Here is a 17,541-nt window from a genome sequence, read left to right on the forward strand (position 1 = left end):
AAGTGTAATTTTACAGCACTCAGAAGCATGCTAGACATCTCACAGAACTGAAATTGCACATAAGCCCCACCCTGAAGAGCTCTCAATTTATTGTCATTCCCCAAAACTGCCATTATAGAACTAGATATCAATATCTGTACTAAGAAAAGGAGTACTTGTGGCACCTTAGAGACTAACAAATTTGAGCATAAGCTTTCGTGAGCTACAGCTCCGATGAAGTGAGCTGTAGCTCACGAAAGCTTATGCTCAAATAAATTTGTTAGTCTCTAAGGTACCACAAGTAATCCTTTTCTTTTTACAGATACAGACTAACAGCTGCTACTCTGAAAAATATCTGTACTTTCAGGGGAAATACTTTCTGGAAAGTTACTTTCCAAAAGAATGAGTCACAAGCCAATGCCTGGACATTTGGACTGCTCTCTCCACATCTTTAGTGCTCTTTCAGCTTTCACGCTGAGGCCTGGACTCTACCACAAAACTAGATCGACATAAGTCACCTTACGTTTACCTATTTGTGCATGCATCCACATTCAGATGTGTCTCTGGTTAACAGGAGTGCCCTGTTAAGGTGACATACTAAAACCACTTCTCCGAATAGCGTTGATCCATGGTTGACATACCAAGGTTGACGTGGTGCAAGTGTAGACCTATGTCGATCCTAGCAATCCCCCAGCAGCTCTCTCATAATGCCTTATTCCCTCTGATCACAATAGTAAACTCCAATGCCCAGGGTAATGGAAACCAGAAGCCACCCGCCTTTTATAAACCTACTGTGTATTTTTGAAATGCTTTCCACCACCACCACCACCCCCCCCCGATTACCCATCTTGGAGAGCACACCCAGGAGTGGCAACAGGACAATGTTACACTCCCACAGAGATGTAGGTCTAATAGTCGAAGGGAAGGTCCTGATCAAGCCCTTCATAAATTATACAGAAGCTGTGAGTAAAGATAGAACATCTTTCTACTAGATGGAGGAAGGCACTAGTCGCTGTTAAGTGTACCCATAGACAACTGAGGGTCAGAAGTCTTTAAGGAGAGAAAATAGTTTAGGATAACTGGAATGCTCTAGCGAATGTCAGTGGAGACATGCCCAGATCAAAAAAGCACCTCCATTTAGCTTGGTAGCAGGCTCTAGCAGAATCCTTTCTACTTTGGTTCAGGATCTCCTGAACAGGGGCAGAGCACGAGTGCTCTATTTCCAATGCCCATATAAACACTATACCATGAGATGGAGTGGCGCCCGGGTTGGGGTGCTTGATTTTCCTCTGGTCCTGGATTAGGAGATCCAGAAATGGACCGGTCCTGAATAATGGGTGTATGGACATCATTAAAAGTTCCATGAGCTAGAACTGGCTGGGCACTGGTAGAGTGCTAGGAGGAGGACGGTGGCTCTGTTGTGACAGATCTTCCCTATAACTTTTGGTAGTAGGGAGGAAAGGTGTATCTGATATTATATATCAAGGACAACAGGAGAGCATCACCCTGGGAATCGTGATCCATAGCTCCCCTGGAACAATACAGGGGACGTTTTTGTGTTCACTTGGGATGTAAAGAGGTCCCATAACAGAGTACCTCATGCAAAAATATCTTGGTTAGGATTATGTCGTGAATCTCCCATTTATGGTCTGCAGAAAAGCTTCTGCTTAATCTGTTTGCCAGGGAAGTACACAGTCATGCAGTCCCTGTTTGGCCAGTAAGTTGAGTGGAACCAAGCTTGCAGATACTGCAACTGGACTCTGGTGAACGGCATCACACAGGTGCTTATGGCCATGTGGCCTAACAGCGAGACACACTGGTGCACCATAGTTTGCGGTTTGCAGGTGATGCAGAAGAAGTTATTCACTTTGCGCAGTAACGCTGGTTCTTTGAGACGTGTCCCCCAATGTGCGGGCCACTGTACGTGTGCCTGCGCTGCTGATCAGAGGACTTTCGTAGCAGTGTCCATTAGGTCCACGCATGGGTGGTCTCTCCTCATGCTGCACCATGAGGCTAGTCAGCGTGCACAGATAAACCCCCAGAGTTCCTTCTCTACCGCAGAGTCATAGACAAGAACTCCGAAGTAGAGGGGGCATTGTGGGGCACCCATAGGGAGTCACGTCTGAAAGAACCATTGTTACTGCACAAGGTAAGTAGCTTCTTCCTAGAGTAGTGTCCCTATGAATGCACCACTGCAGGTGACTCCCCTTCTGGAGAGCTGGGACTTTGAAGATGGGTCAGTTACAGAAGACAGCACTGTGGGGCCGAATATGGCATTGGAGGAAGAGTCCCCAGCGACCACAGAGTGTTCTGTGAAAGTGGCAGGACACATTTTATTGCCGCTGCCACCTCCCATCCCCCTCAATGTAAAAAAGATTCCACTTCTTGTTGAAGCACCAGTTGGTGGGAGTGGTTCCTGAAGAGGGACTGGGAAGGGAATTTGTGAGGAGGGAAGGACAGAAACTCTATGGAGTATCCCTGATTGATAATCTCCAGGACCCAACTGTCCATCTTGATCTTATTCCAGCTGTGGGCAAAGAAAGTAAGACGGCTCCCAAAGGTAACAGGAGAAGAAGCGGGTGGCATCAGTGGTGGTACACAGGTCTCAACCTGTATGTCAAAAAACAGCCTTTGGGCTGCTGTTGGGAATAAGTGGAGACTGTGGTAGTAGAGGGAGCTCTGAATCAGAGCTTTTGAATCCTCTGGCTTCTGCACAGAGACTCAGGTGGATGCTGGTAACAGGGAGCATGTGGAGGGGGTGGTCTTGGTCTGGTGTTTGCTTCTGGGGGCTGGAGTATAAATTCCCGAGGACTGCAGAGTAGATCTCGCGGCTTTTAGTGAATGAAGGAGAACACAATTACAACTCTGGCCTTGAGGCGATAAGAAGGAACTGGAGAGGAGTCGACCCACACTGCTTTTTATGCCCTGGGTCGGGAGCAGGAGGGGAGCTACAGGTCAACAAAACACAGCTTTGAAGAATTTCTGGACTTGGGCTCGTGGCACGCATGCATACCCATGTGTGGAATACACACAGGGACCATCACTGAAAGAACCACCACAGCTTCACATACTAAATTAGCAGGGCTGTCAAGTGATTAAAAAAATTAATTGTGATTAATTGCAATGTTAAATAATAATAGAATACCATTTATTTAAATATTTTGGATATTTTCTACATTTTCAAAGATACTGATTTCAAATACAACACAGAATACAAAGTGTACAGTGCTCGCTTTATATTTATCTTTGATTACAAGTATTTGCACTGTAAAAAACAAAAGAAATAGTATTTTTCAGTTCACCTAATACAAGTACTGTAGTGCAATCATGAAAGTTGAACTTACAAATGTAGAATTATGTACAAAAACCTGCATTCAAGAATAAAACAAATATAAAATTTTAGAGCCTGCAAGTCCACTAAGTCCTACATCTTGTTCAGCCAATCACTCAAACAAGTTTGTTTACATTTGCAGGAGATAATGTTGCCGGCTTCTTGTTTACAATGTCACCATTTCGAAAGTAAGAACGGGTGTTCTCATGGCACTGTTGCAGCTGCAGTCGCAGATTTTAGGTGCCAGATGCGCTAAAGATTCATATATCCCTTCATGTTTCAACCACCAGCCCAGAGGACATTCGTCCATGCTGATGACTGGTTCTGCTCGATAACGTTCCAAAGCAGTGCAGACCGACGTATGTTCATTTTCGTTATCTGAGTCAGATGCCACCAGCAGAAGGTCAATTTTCTTTTTTGGTGGTTCGGGTTCTGTAGTTTCCGCATCAGAGTGTTGCTCTTCTAAGAATCCTGAAAGCATGCTCTACACCTCATCCCTCTCAGATTTTGGAAGGCACTTCAGATTCTTACATCTTGGATCGAGTGCTGTAGCTATCTTTAGAAATCTCACATTGGTACCTTCTCTACGTTTTGTCAAATCTGCTGTGAAAGTATTCTTAAAATGAACATGTGATGGGTCATCATCTGAAACTGCTATAACATGAAATATATGGCAGGATGTGGGTAAAACAGAGCAAGGGACATACAATTCTCCCCCAGGGAGTTCAGTCACAAATTTAATTAACACTTTTTTTTTTTTAAATGAGCGTCATCAGCATGGAAGCATGTCTTCTGGAATGGTGGGGCATATGAATGTTTAGCATATCTGGCACATGAATACCTTGTAATGCTAGCTATAAAAGTGCCATGCAAATGCCTGTTCTCACTTTCTGGGGGCATTGTAAATAAGAAGAGGGCAGCATTATCTCCTGTAAATGTAAACAACCTTGTTTGTCTTAGCTATTGGCTGTACAAGAAGTAGGACTGAGTGGACTTGTAAGCTCTGAAGTTTTACATTGTTTTGTGTTTGAGTGCAGTTATGTAACAAAATATCTACATTTGTAAATTGCACTTTCATGACAAAGCGATTGCACTACAGTACTTGTATAAGGTGAACTGAAAAATACTATTTCTTTATCATTTTTACAGTGCAAATATTCATAATAAAAATATATGCTTTGATTTCAATTACAACACAAAATGTTATATATATGAATGTAGAAAAATATCCAAAATATTTACTAAATTTCAATTGGTATTCTATTGCTTAACAGTGCAATTGAAACTGTGATTGATAGTGATTAATTTTTTTAATTAATTGATTTTTTTGAGTTAACCGAGCAAGTTAACTGCGATTAATCGACAGCCCTATAAATTAGTGATGCTCATCACTTTGTACTGCTTCAATCAAAAGCCTAAGGCAGAATGAAACCCGAAGTACACAGTGTAGAAGTTTTGCCTTATCTTCAGAAAGCTACATATCCACTGACACGTAAATCAGGTTTCCTTTGAGACAATATTTCTCCCTGAAACATCCAGAGCAAGAACATTTTGCAGAAGGCACTTAATGCCAAATAATATTTCAGCCAAAAAATATTTAAGAAAGGAGTAGTTTCCAACAAGTGTGGTCCCAAATCTTAAAAAATAAATAGGCCAGCCAAGAACTTGCATATCAAGAGTGCTGAGCAATCTCTTATTGGTAAGGCTACAATTTCATTCACAGTAATCGTAAATTTGAGTAAGGCTAATTATCCCACAACAATGGCTTTTGTCCCATGGGCCTTGGCCTGGCTCCCCACTCCATGCGTTGTGACCTCGGCCCACTTGGTCACGCATCTGCTCAGGTTTGGTGCACCTGCTGCTCCATAGATGGAGACAGATTTCAAAAATATGAACCAATCATAACTGAAGCAGTGCTGTCTTAATGAGTCCGAAGACAGCTTGAAATGGAAACCTCCTAAATCTTCTCAATGAGGTTGACTAAAATATCCATCTAATACAGGGGTCAGCAACCTTTCAGAAGTGGTGTGCCAAGTCTTCATTTATTCACTTTAAGGTTTCACGTGCCAGTAATACATTTTAACGTTTTTTAGAAGGTCTCTCTCTATAAGTCTTTATATTATATAACTAAACTATTGTTGTATGTAAAGTAAACAAGGTTTTCAAAATGTTTTAAAAGCTTCATTTAAAATTAAATTAAAATGCTGATCTTACACCGCCGGCCTGCTCAGTCCACTGCCAGCCTGGGGTTCCGTTCACCTAGGCCGGCAGCAGGCTGAGCGGGGCCTGTGGCTGGGACCCCGGCTGGCAAGGAGCCAGCAGCCAGAACCCCAGACCGGCAGCGGGCTGAGCGGGGCTGGCGGCCAGGACCCCACACCGGCAGTGGACTGAGTGTCTCAGCCCGCTGCCGGTCTGGCGTTCAGTCCGCTGGCTCCTGCCAGCCAGGGTCCCAGCTGCCAGCCCTGCTCAGCCCACTGCCGGTCTGGGATCCTGGCCCTGCCCACACAGAGTGGATTCCTACCTTCTCCTTGGCTCTATCCCATTCTCTTCCTCTCTCTCTGCACTAAGCTGAGGGCGGAAGTTCACTGAACACAGGGCTGGGGATGAAGAAGCAGGCTGGGGGTTGGGGTGTATGGTTGACCAGGAGCTAGAATGAGGGAGGGGGCTCAGGGTTGGGGCAGGAGTGCTTACCTGGGCAGCTCCCATTTGGTGCAAGGGGTGCAGGTGGGAATGTGGAGCTGTGTGTGTGCAAGAGCTCCCGTTTGGTGCTCAGGGTGGGGGTGGGGATGTGGGGGGTACAAGAATCAGGCCATGGGGTATACCGCGGCTGGGTACGTGTGGGGGGTGCAGGAGTCAGAGCAGAGGGCTGGGGGCATGTGAGGGGTTCCAGGAGTCAGGGCATAGGGTGCTGGAGTCAGGGCTGGGGTCATGCAGGGGTCAGGGCAGGGGGCTGGATGTGTGGGATAGGGTCATGGGGGTGCTCCCAGCTCCCTGCCCAGAGCAGCTCATGGCAGGGGGCTGGAGCGGATATGCCCTGATTCCACCCCCCTTCCCCAAGGCCCCGTCCCCACCTCTTCTCCACCTCCTCTCTGGAGCGTGCTCCCCCTCCCTCGCAAGTGCCATCAGCTGATCAGCGGCAGGAACCTAGCACGCTGGGGGAAGAGGGAGCTTGCCTGCTCTGCAGTAGCAGCCAGCAGGACCAAGCTTCTTCACCCTGCCCCCGCGGGGGGTGGGGTGGGGGGGGTGGAGAAGAGCGGGCTGGGGCGGGCAGGATTTTTAATGGCACGCTGCTGCCTGCCGGGGTCCTGGCCCGCAGGCCTGCTCAGTCTGCTGCCAGCCTTGGTAAGGCAGCAGGCTGAGCGTGCCATTAAAAATTGGCACGCGTGCCACAGATTGCCGACCCCGATCTAATATTTCCCACTGTCCTAAACTACTTCCTACAGTTCCCCAAATGTCGGCTATGCAACTGCCAAAGTTTCCAGCCTTCCCATAGAACTTCTACAATGCAGGTATGCATTGTTAGTATAGAACTTTGCAGCATATCAAAAGCTGAAGATATAAGGACAAAGTAAAATGCACTGTTTAATATAAAATAAACAGGGGACAGTATATAGACAGATATTCATATATAAAAACATTTTTACAGGAAATTAAAACTGCCACAGAATTAAGTGTGTCTAGGGACCTTACTGCAGTATTTAAGTCCAGCTTCCCGCAGATAACACAGGCCTTTATTATAGTGCTTGTAAATACTTTTATGTTCTGCTGATCCTCTTTTGTAACTTTTATAGCAATATTAAATCAGATATCCATATTCTTAGAGTAACAGTACACTATGGTGACTAGTTTTTCTTTTAGCCAGCAGTAAAAACTATCAACAACTGATTTAATTAGATTAACTGGATGTAAATTTGTAGTGTAGACCTGCCCTTAAGCTACGTCAGCACCAATGCAGCTGTGTTACTGGAGCGTATCTAGTGAAGATACTCTAAGCCGAAGGGAAAGAGCTCTCCCGTTGGCTTATTAAGTCCACCTCCATGAGAGGCAATAGCTATGTCAACGGGAGACACTCTCTTGCCAACACAGTGCTGTCTACAGGGGGGTTAAGGTTGGTATAACTATGTTGCTCAGGAGTGTGGATTCTTCTAGGTTGGCAAAAGAGCTTCTCCCGTGTAGACCAAGCCTAATAGAGAAGACCCCAAGCCTACTAACTACTTAATTCTGAAAATGGAAAGCTACTGGAAAAATGTAGTCTGGTAACATGGTCCAGTAAATTAGTTGCTAATAGATCTGAAAAAGAACTCCATCTGGATCTAAACTATGGGGATAATAAAGAAAACCTAAATTGTGCTGAATAAGGTTGCGGCAGGGAGAACGTATCTAATGAATCTTTTCCCTAGAAAATCAAGATATAAGCAAGACAGTTAAACAGATCCCCAAGAAAATCCTGTTTATAAAACTGTTTTTAGTGATCGTGCCCAAAATGTAATCCTGGAATGTGAAGAAAGTTATACAAAAGCACCCAGAACTTTCCTGAGAATGAGTGCAGCCCTTTGTGCCAGATTTCCTAGTGTTATAATACAGATGTATTGAAGAGTCTCTACATACACCAAGAGAGGAGAATCTCTTGCTTTACACCATAATATATTGAACATGAATATGATGCCCATAACAGAATTTGCAATGAAAAAAATTGAATGTTGAGTGCCTGAAACATAAGTGATAAACAGAGGAAGGACTCAACTCACTGGAACATGAAGTAGGAAGAACAGAACTGCCCCATTGCAAAGGGGTTGAACTTCCTCAAATATTAAAAGGAGGTGGAGGAGGAACAAACTTTTTGTTCTAGGATGCTACTGGAATCAAGCCAACTACCACCCTCGATACAAACATGATCAAGCAATAGAACCCCAGGAACAAAAAAAGAGGAAACTAAAATAGTACAAATTAGATATGCACAATTAAGTTCCTTCAAAAATACCAGCATATCCTCCTGTCCTTTAGGAATAGCCAGCAAATTCCTCCATTGCTGAGCCATCTACAATACTTGGAGAAGAAACTAGGCATCTAAAAGCTATATAGATAAATACGAAGTAAGAGTTTTTAAAATGGAAACCAGGAGACTGTTCTCTCAGGGCTAACATTCTTCAGAAGTTAAACAGCAAAGAAAAAATTGCAACATTTTTGTTTTCAATAGTGAGTATAATTAAAAAATGGCCTGGTTTTGAGGAAGGGAAGTTCCCTCCTTTTATAGTGTTTTATAGTGTTTCTTTCCCAGGTAGTTCATCTAAATTTTGGATAACTGTTCTACAAGGTTTTTATCCAAAAATATAACTACTGTACTAAAAAGTACATTGTTTACAATTCTTTTCCTTTTAAGGAATACTGAAAACATTACTGTTAAATATTCACAAAACACAAACTGGGAAAAAAAGACAGACTCAGTAATTCTCAGTATTTCACTCAGGAAATAAGAATGGGAACAGAGTAGAAGGTGAGGAGTCAGTTAGCATACTTTTCTTCTCTGAAACAACTAACACTAAATACCTGTTACACTTTACTCTCTTCTGCAGCAAGCACATCTACAAATGCGGAGATGCAAATCCTATTTCCATAAATGAGAATTATATACATAATAGAGAATGAGCCATTTAGAACAAAATGAAAAATCTTCAAAAAGGCTGGAGGTAAAACAGACAAGATGAATCCATAAAAGTCTGGCATTGTAGATAAACAAAATTAACCTTACACAAAGAAGGCTGTCATGTCAACATGCCACCAAACCACCCAAATGAATTGGAGGCAAGCATCATAAACAAGCAAAGAAAACACACACAGCAGCTTAACAGGTTGATCAGCAATCTCCCTAGAAACACGCCTGTTGGTTTAACTGAGAGCAGCTGCCCAGTAAGCCTGCTTGCTCATTGGTTCAGTTCGCATGCAGGCAGCTCTATTGTCTCATGTATCAATTATTGAAGCTCTCTGCTAGATCAGTAACAAGATACTGTAGGCCTAACAAAAGCCACACAACACTGTAATTAAAGAACCACAGAAAAGGGAAGAAAAGGAGTACTTGTGGCACCTTAGAGACTAACCAATTTAACTGGTTAGTCTCTAAGGTGCCACAAGTACTCCTTTTCTTTTTGCGAATACAGACTAACACGGCTGCTACTCTGAAACCAGAAAAGGGAAGGGAAGTGATTTTTATACTGACTATATTTTTTTAAAATTTAGCATCTATGCAAAAATTAGAAACAAATGGAACTGAAGAGCTTAAAACCCTCAGCCACATTACATCAGACTTTTTCAAAACAATGCCTTTAAATAGCATCTTTTCATTAAGTTGAAGAAAAGATACCTGTACATGAATTACAGCATCTTTTCACTCTCATTCAGGGGGGAAGGAATGGACTGTTCTCAAAAATAAAGCCTCTGTAAATCCAAAAGAACTTTAAATATGTTTTGTAACTGTGTTCAGTTCCATACTGAAACAAGAAATATGAATTGCTTGATAGGGGCTCTAAAAACCAGCATCAGTCTGAAATTCAGAAAATTTCAATGAGTTAAAAGTAGTTTCAGTCCCCTTACTCAGTCCCCTCTGTCAATTTATTTGGTTTTACAATTTTTTAATTGATACATTCTCACTTTTTTCTATGTAATAAGGGAAAAGGTAAAACTGACTATCTAGAGTATTATCCAAGGCACAAGGTAAAAAACAAAATAGGAAAACATTTTCCCCCAACATTGTTGAAACTGAAATAGTATTAGGTGTAACCTGTAAAAGTAAGAAGTTTACACTTTTGTCTGAATTTTTATTTCCCCCGCTGCCCTAAATTAACTATATCCATCTTAAAGGAGTAATCATATAGTCCAAGAGCCATTCTTACAATGTCACATATTACTCACATTGGGCCAAATTATTGCCCAGCTAGTGTCACAGAGACTTAAGGAGACACAAAGTGCCCCCTTTAGCCCATCCTTTGCTGCCCATTTCATGAGTAGAGAGGGAAGGTAACAGCTCTGCAAAGCCCATGTTTCCCCCTCACTCACATGGACAGAAGAGGATAAACAGGACAGGGACTGTACAGAGAAATGGCACTCAGTGCAGATATGCAAGGGAAAATATGCTACGTTGGATGTGGACTTGATACTGTTTACTTCCTCTGCAGAGTAGTGGGGGATTCACAGGTTCTCCGATGCTACTCCCAGGGCAGCACAGCAACAGTGTGCATTTACTTTAGACTAATGGCAAAGCTTTAATTTAGCCCACTATTGGAAATAATTAGGAGAATATGCTGTTTTTAAAAGAAGAAAAAGTTTGCCTTCCATAAAACATTTACAGTAATGATCGTAAACTTATGACATTGCTAACGGGGGAGATCAAGAATGTAAGTTTTGTTTCCAGGCATTAAATAAGCTTGATTTTCTACTGCAATCGTTTTGCTTTCTAGTGGTTGGAAGCTTGGAAAAGGGAGTGATTCCTTATGGTAAACACATGCCTAACTTTAAGTGCATGAGTAGTGCTGAATTGCAGCCTTATGGTTAGGGAGGCCAGAATTTAAATGAGGTGGAAGTCGTCAAATTTTAAAAGGGTAAAAACCCTTTTGACAGATGCATAACTCTCCATTACCTAATTTAGAAGATTTTGGAGAAAAGTTCTCTTTTCCCTATGGATGCTGTTACTGCAAGCATTTATTATAATAGAAGCAAAAAAACTATTTAGACTTAAGTCAAACTATAAAATACTTTAGATTTAAAACTAACACTGTATATAAAAATTAAGGAAGAAAAAAAACCTTAAGTTTACAAAGTCAATCACTTAAATTAGGAAATGCCAGAATTAAGATTTCCAGTGCTGCCTTAGTTCAGCCCATGTGCATATACATTATGACACAGTTGATGGATAGGATAGCTTTTTTTCCCCCAACAGGACACCAGAATCTGATTTCCAACACTAGTTCTTCCTGACACTACTGAGCTCAAATACTGATCTTCTTAGCTATGTCAAACAATGTTTAGGACTCACATCACCAAGACTCAATGAGGCAATCAACAGTGGGATGCTGTAAATCATCTTCTCTTCGGGAAATTACTGGGCAGAAACAGGTTGGCTGCTACATTTTCTGGGACACTGAACAAAAAGATTTTTTGCTATTTGATATGTTGCATGACTTTTCTGAATTAATCCATTTCATTCTTATATTTTATCAGTAGTAATTCCTTTGAAATTAGGATGTATTGGGGAAACCAGCGCCATTGTATTATCAGGCATGCCAGGAGTAAGTTTGGTCCTTCACCTCCTATGACCGGGTCCTCAAGGAAAGGCTGCATATGTTAGGTTAGAATAGATATGTCACCACCAGGAGTTTTGGAATTCTTTTACTGTTTTGCAGTTATAAATTTCATGGCATTTATTATGCTTTTGTTAATCTCAATAAAGTTTTTATCAATTTGGTATTGTCTTCAGTATAAGTGTTTTTGCCAAGCACCGCGAGAGTCCTCTCCCAATATAGGTTTCAGAGTAACAGCCGTGTTAGTCTGTATTCGCAAAAAGAAAAGGAGTGCTTGTGGCACCTTAGAGACTAACCAATTTATTTGAGCATGAGCTTTCGTGAGCTACAGCTCACTTCATCAGATGCATGCCGTGGAAACTGTAGCAGACTTTATATATACACAGAGAATTGGGAGGAGGTATTTTTTCATATTCTCTGTGTATATATAAAGTCTGCTACAGTTTCCACGGCATGCATCCGATGAAGTGAGCTGTAGCTCACGAAAGCTCATGCTCAAATAAATTGGTTAGTCTCTAAGGTGCCACAAGTACTCCTTTTCTTTCTCCCAATATAGAGCTCTGAGTTCTTGAATTCTGTAGTCTGAATTGGACAAGAACCTGTAAATCTTCTGGTCAGATGCGACCAGTGGCAAGCCATAACTAACCCATCAAATTCAGGTCAACGATGTGGAGAGAACCCAAACAGTTTCAGCACCAGAAACAAGAATTGGTTTACACAAATAGCATACGTATAGCTGAAGTAACTGTAGTGATAGATTGGAAGACGATGAGACCATGGTGTCTGAAGTGGGCTGCTACTACCAAACATACCTTGGTAAAGACTGAGGGCGGTCGCTATTCCGAAAGGCAATACTCAATATTGAAAATGGTCAGAGCCCATCATGAATCTGAAGAAGTGTCTGTGGGAGGGATGAATGCCTTTGTGTAAGTAGGCGTCCTTCATGTCATGAGTAATAAAGCATGTGTCCTTTTCTAAAGCTGGGATTATTGCTGCCAATGCAACCATGAGAAAACTGAGTTTGCTAATGAAGCAGTTGAGATGGTTCAGGTTGAAAACTGGTCTCCAACCACCCTTCTTTTTGGGTACCAGGAAGTAAGTTGAGTAAAACCCTCTTCCCCTTTGTATGGTTAGAAGGATATGTTCTATCGCTCCTTGCTGCAATAAGGAGTTCACCTCATATCTGAGAATGCTCTCTTGACAGTGGCCCCTGAAGGACGGCAGGGAGGAGGGGTTCTGGAGAATGTAGGGTTGCAAACTATCATATAGCCAGGGTGGATGACATTCAGAACCCACTTGTTTGTTGTTAGGCGACCCCCAAATGGCATGTGGGGGTTGGCAGGCTGGGCAGAGTGTTTTGTGGTTCTCAAGCTCCCATCAAAAATAATGCTGAGCTAGAGGCTGAAACTGGGATGCAGAGCCTGTTGCAGAGGGTGTGGGAAAGTGGGACTTTTCAACCCTGTCTCTTACGTGGTGGTTCATAGGGCCCATAATGAAAAAAACAAAAAAAACAAAAAAGTGCTGAGCCATTTGTCTAGATCTGACCAATGGGCAGTGAAACTTCCTTTTAGGAGCAGATGTGTATGTCCCCAACAAGCAGAGGATAGCCCTGGAGTTCTTCTGAGTGTGGAGGGACTCGTGTCTTCTGGTTGAAGAGTCTGATTCATCGAAGGGGAGGTCCTCAGTGGTATTCTGGACTTCCCTAGGGATTTTGTACAAATGCCATTGAAATCAAGAAACTAAAAAGATTGCTGTACTTTGAATTAAGCTTATATATCTTAATATATTTGTTTAAATGATGTCCCTTCCATTTGTGACTATAAAAAAAATAAGCAGAATTAAAATGTAGAACACTTTTGCAGTCATCAACAAGCAGTTCCTTGCTTGAATAGTCTTAAGTATAAAGTGACTGTAAATGTACATCTTAAAACTATTCAGGAGAGAGGAAAACTAATCCTTTTCTCAGATGAAGCAGGTACCCTGCGACATGATTTCACCTGGTAGACAGCTTTTACTTTCTTCTAATCTGCTTTGCATGTTTTATTATACAAGGAATTCCCAGATTTTTTTTAAATTGAAGCCTTAAAACAGATTTGATATTTACAAAAAAAAAAAAAAAAAAAAAGCTAAAGAGATTGATGTAGCAAAACATTTTTCTGTAATGCTACTGTCAAGGTTCCTCCCCCACTCTGAATTCTAGGGTACAGATGTGGGGACCTGCATGAAAAACCTCCTAAGCTTATCTTTACCAGCTTAGGTCAAAACTTCCCCAAGGTACAAAATATTCCCCCCCGTTGTCCTTGGACTGGCCGCTACCACCACCAAACTAATACTGGTTACTGGGGAAGAGCTCTTTGGACGCGTCCTTCCCCCGCAAAATACTTCCCAAAACCTTGCACCCCACTTCCTGGACAAGGTTTGGTAAAAAGCCTCACCAATTTGCCTAGGTGACTACAGACCCAGACCCTTGGATCTTAAGAACAATGAACAATCCTCCCAACACTTGCACCCCCCCTTTCCTGGGAAATGTTGGATAAAAAGCCTCACCAATTTGCACAGGTGACCACAGACCCAAACCCTTGGATCTGAGAACAATGAAAAAGCATTCAGTGTTTTACAAGAAGACTTTTAATAAAAAAATAGAAGTAAATAGAAATAAAGAAATCCCCCCCTGTAAAATCAGGATGGTAGATATCTTACAGGGTAATTAGATTCAAAAACATAGAGAACCCCTCTAGGCAAAACCTTAAGTTACAAAAAAGATACATAGACAGAAATAGTTATTCTATTCAGCACAATTCTTTTCTCATCCATTTAAAGAAATCATAATCTAACACATACCTAGCTAGATTACTTACTAAAAGTTCTAAGGCTCCATTCCTGGTCTATCCCTGGCAGAAACCAGCATACAGACAGACACAGACCCTTTGTTTCTCTCCCTCCTCCCAGCTTTTGAAAGTATCTTGTCTCCTCATTGGTCATTTTGGTCAGGTGCCAGCGAGGTTACCTTTAGCTTCTTAACCCTTTACAGGTGAGAGGAGCTTTCCCCTGGCCAGGAGGGATTTCAAAGGGGTTTACCCTTCCCTTTATATTTATGACAGCTACAAATCCATCTATATATTAGATTATTGCCAACTCAATTTACATCACGAGTCTCTTGATGTTTGTTTTTTTATTTTGGTGAGCTAGCTAATTTATGATTTTTCATAGCTTGGGGTTGGCTATAATGCACCTACCTACAACTTTCAAACTACTACATTACTCAGACCCAGATCTTGGATACACTTGTTTATTTATTTATACGGGTCATAAACAGGTTTCAGCAACAGACTGTAATAACACTCCACTTTTCTCCTTTTCATTTAAAAACAGCATTTTTATCCCTTTTGGCAGCAGAGGTAGATAACTTTAAAACAGTGAAGCAAGTATAAACAGATGCAGTAATGCCCAAATGAAATCTGTAGGACAGCCTGAAAACAATAAGTCTAAAAGGTACGGACCATAACATTCATCTCAATCAAGGTCCTGTGGGACTCTGCAATTCAGCAATTATGGAATTCGGCATTTTTCACATAACTTCATGAAATGGAGAATTTTTGCCATTGAGATCCTCTTTCAGTTCTAATCTCTTTGTAGCTCTATGAGTTTTATTATAACTGAGAAGGAAACCATTCTTCCATGTATAACCACCACCCCATTCCAATTTTGCCAAACTGCCTGACATTTCACTTATGTGCTCTTGTACCCAAGTAGGAATTTTCTAGAAAGTTTCCTTGTTGGCTCCATGTAATATATGAAAGTTGCATGCCCATTAGAGGAGGAATTGCAAGGGTAAAATAAGCAGCCAAATGGCAAGACAGGTCTACTGGGGGAGGAGAGAGAAGGAATAGCACAGAGCTATTTGGGTATGCGAAGTTTCTCCGAAGATGAAGCAAGCTACATGATAAAGGTATGCCAAGGCAGAAAGAAGCCTCTCCAGTAGTTCAGGAACTGTTCCCTCAACACTTTATAGGAATCCATTCTAGTAGGAAAGCAAGGAGGCAGATGGCAAGTGGCAATCTAGGAAATGGGGAGGAAGTCACAAGGTGAGACCATTAGGAACATGGAGTATTATTCTTACATCACTTGCACTCTGCAAGCTCCACAAGTACTCCTTTCCCAGAACAATTCTTAAAAAAAAATGTTTCTTCTAGCAAAAACTGTACATAACTATGATTTCAAAATGTGGTTTTACTCTGAAAAATATATATATATATACATACATACATACACACACACACACACACAACAGATCTTTTCCACATGTGTATCCCAGGTCATACATACTGACTTTAGTAGATGTTTTTCTGCCTCTCTCTTTTAATTCCTATGGTCTCTTCAGAGCCAACACATATAACAGGGAACTGGATTCTTGTGCAAACTTGATTGCTAAATTCTGAACAGATCCACCTGTACAACTCTACTGAGTAAAGGTTTAATTGATCTGAAGAAACTTTGTGCATCACTACTAAGGCTAAGATTTTTTTCACAGATATTTTTAGTAAAGGTCACAGACAGATTACAGGCAATAAAGAAAAATTCACGGAAGCCCATGACATGTCCCTGACTTTTATTAAGAATATCCATCACAAAATGGAGAGCTGCTGGGGAGCGGGGGGGGAAGATACCAGGGATCTCCAGGGGCCCCACCACCCATGAGGGCTCAGAGCCACATGGTCTCCTTCTGCCCCCCATTCCCCACACAGCTCTGAGCTGTAGGGTCCCCCACTGCCAGAAGCCAGGAGCTGCAGGGACTGGCTAGGAGCTGTGGGGTCCCCCTGCCGCCCAGTAGCTGCGGGGTACCCCTGCCGCTTCAGAGCTTAGAGACCCTGCAGCTCCTGGCTGCCCCAAACAGCAGCAGGACCCTGCAGCTCCCAGTCACCTGCAGGCTAGGGTCACGGAGGTCTTCAGAAGTCATGGATTCCGCGGCCTCCATGATAAAATTGTAGCCTTAATCACTACTAGTACAAAAGAAAGCAATCACTTTGATTTTCAAATCTCATGCCTAGCTTGCAGGACTGGCAATTGAGAAAAAATATTTTTCTCATAAACTGCTGACATTTGTGTCAAGGATTTCTATATCAAATGTGTTTCCACAATATCCTCATCGGTTGAGATAATGGTTAGTGTTTTACACTACTGAAAACGTTACAGTAGTGTAAAACATTTGAAGGCCTAAAATTGCAAAAGTTAAGGTTACATTTGAGAAAAAAAACACATAAATGCACACTTAAGGTTGTCGAAGGTTAACTCTACTGTTGTATCATTTTTACAGAATTGAATAGCAGGAGACAATCCTAATTTCAAACATCCACATATCTTCATCATATCAGTGACTGAAAAATAAGTGATCTAGAGCTCCTTTATTTCTTTTAGATTACAATACTCTAGCAGTTAAATTTAAGCAAACCTGTCTTCAGAAGACTACAGTAAACTACTCATGCAATACACCTCAGATCCAATAAAATTGTGTGGATTCTGTTGTCCTTTAACGTAAGTTATATATTAATAAAATAGGTGGAACTAGCAGCACCACCTAATATATTAAGGTTGGCCAACACTTCCTATTATAAGACTGCTTTCAGTTGCTTATAACTTTGCCAAACTTAACTGTCTGGGGTGAGATTTCCCATGCCATTTGTCTGTCTCATACTGTTTTGTTTTGAAAGTTTCAGCTTCTGAGAGAGGATTCAGAGAGAGCAAAAATAAAGTTTTGCCACTTACAAATTTTCGGGTGACTTTTTGTTTGTTTGAGAAGCTCTAGCACCACAGTGCTTTACTGTGAGGAATTGAAATTTGGCAGGGGGTGGCCTTTGTTAAGGATGTACCTTTTTGTTGTTCCTGTGAAAATATGTCCAACTTATAAACCTTTAAAAAAAAATCTTGTTTCTCCATGCTCAG

At 41.8% G+C, this 17,541-nt stretch overlaps 1 protein-coding gene across 4 annotated transcripts in view; it reads right to left on the reverse strand.

Moving 5' to 3' along the window:
- The window catches only part of PTBP3 (polypyrimidine tract binding protein 3), a 122,032-nt gene that overhangs the window by 74,110 nt on the left and 30,381 nt on the right, over positions 1-17,541 (reverse strand). Inside the window, exon 2 of one of the 4 annotated variants that reach the window (XM_073345648.1) lies at positions 12,414-13,303. The exons of 2 other annotated variants lie outside the window; for them this stretch is intronic. The gene's annotated coding sequence lies outside the window, so the exon portion shown is untranslated. Of the gene's footprint in view, positions 1-12,413; positions 13,826-17,541 lie in introns of those variants that run through there. One more of the 4 variants, XM_073345647.1, reaches the window with a different exon arrangement.

The sequence above is a fragment of the Lepidochelys kempii genome, chromosome 5 (genome assembly GCF_965140265.1).
Source record: "Lepidochelys kempii isolate rLepKem1 chromosome 5, rLepKem1.hap2, whole genome shotgun sequence".
NCBI classification, from domain to species: Eukaryota; Metazoa; Chordata; order Testudines; family Cheloniidae; genus Lepidochelys; species Lepidochelys kempii.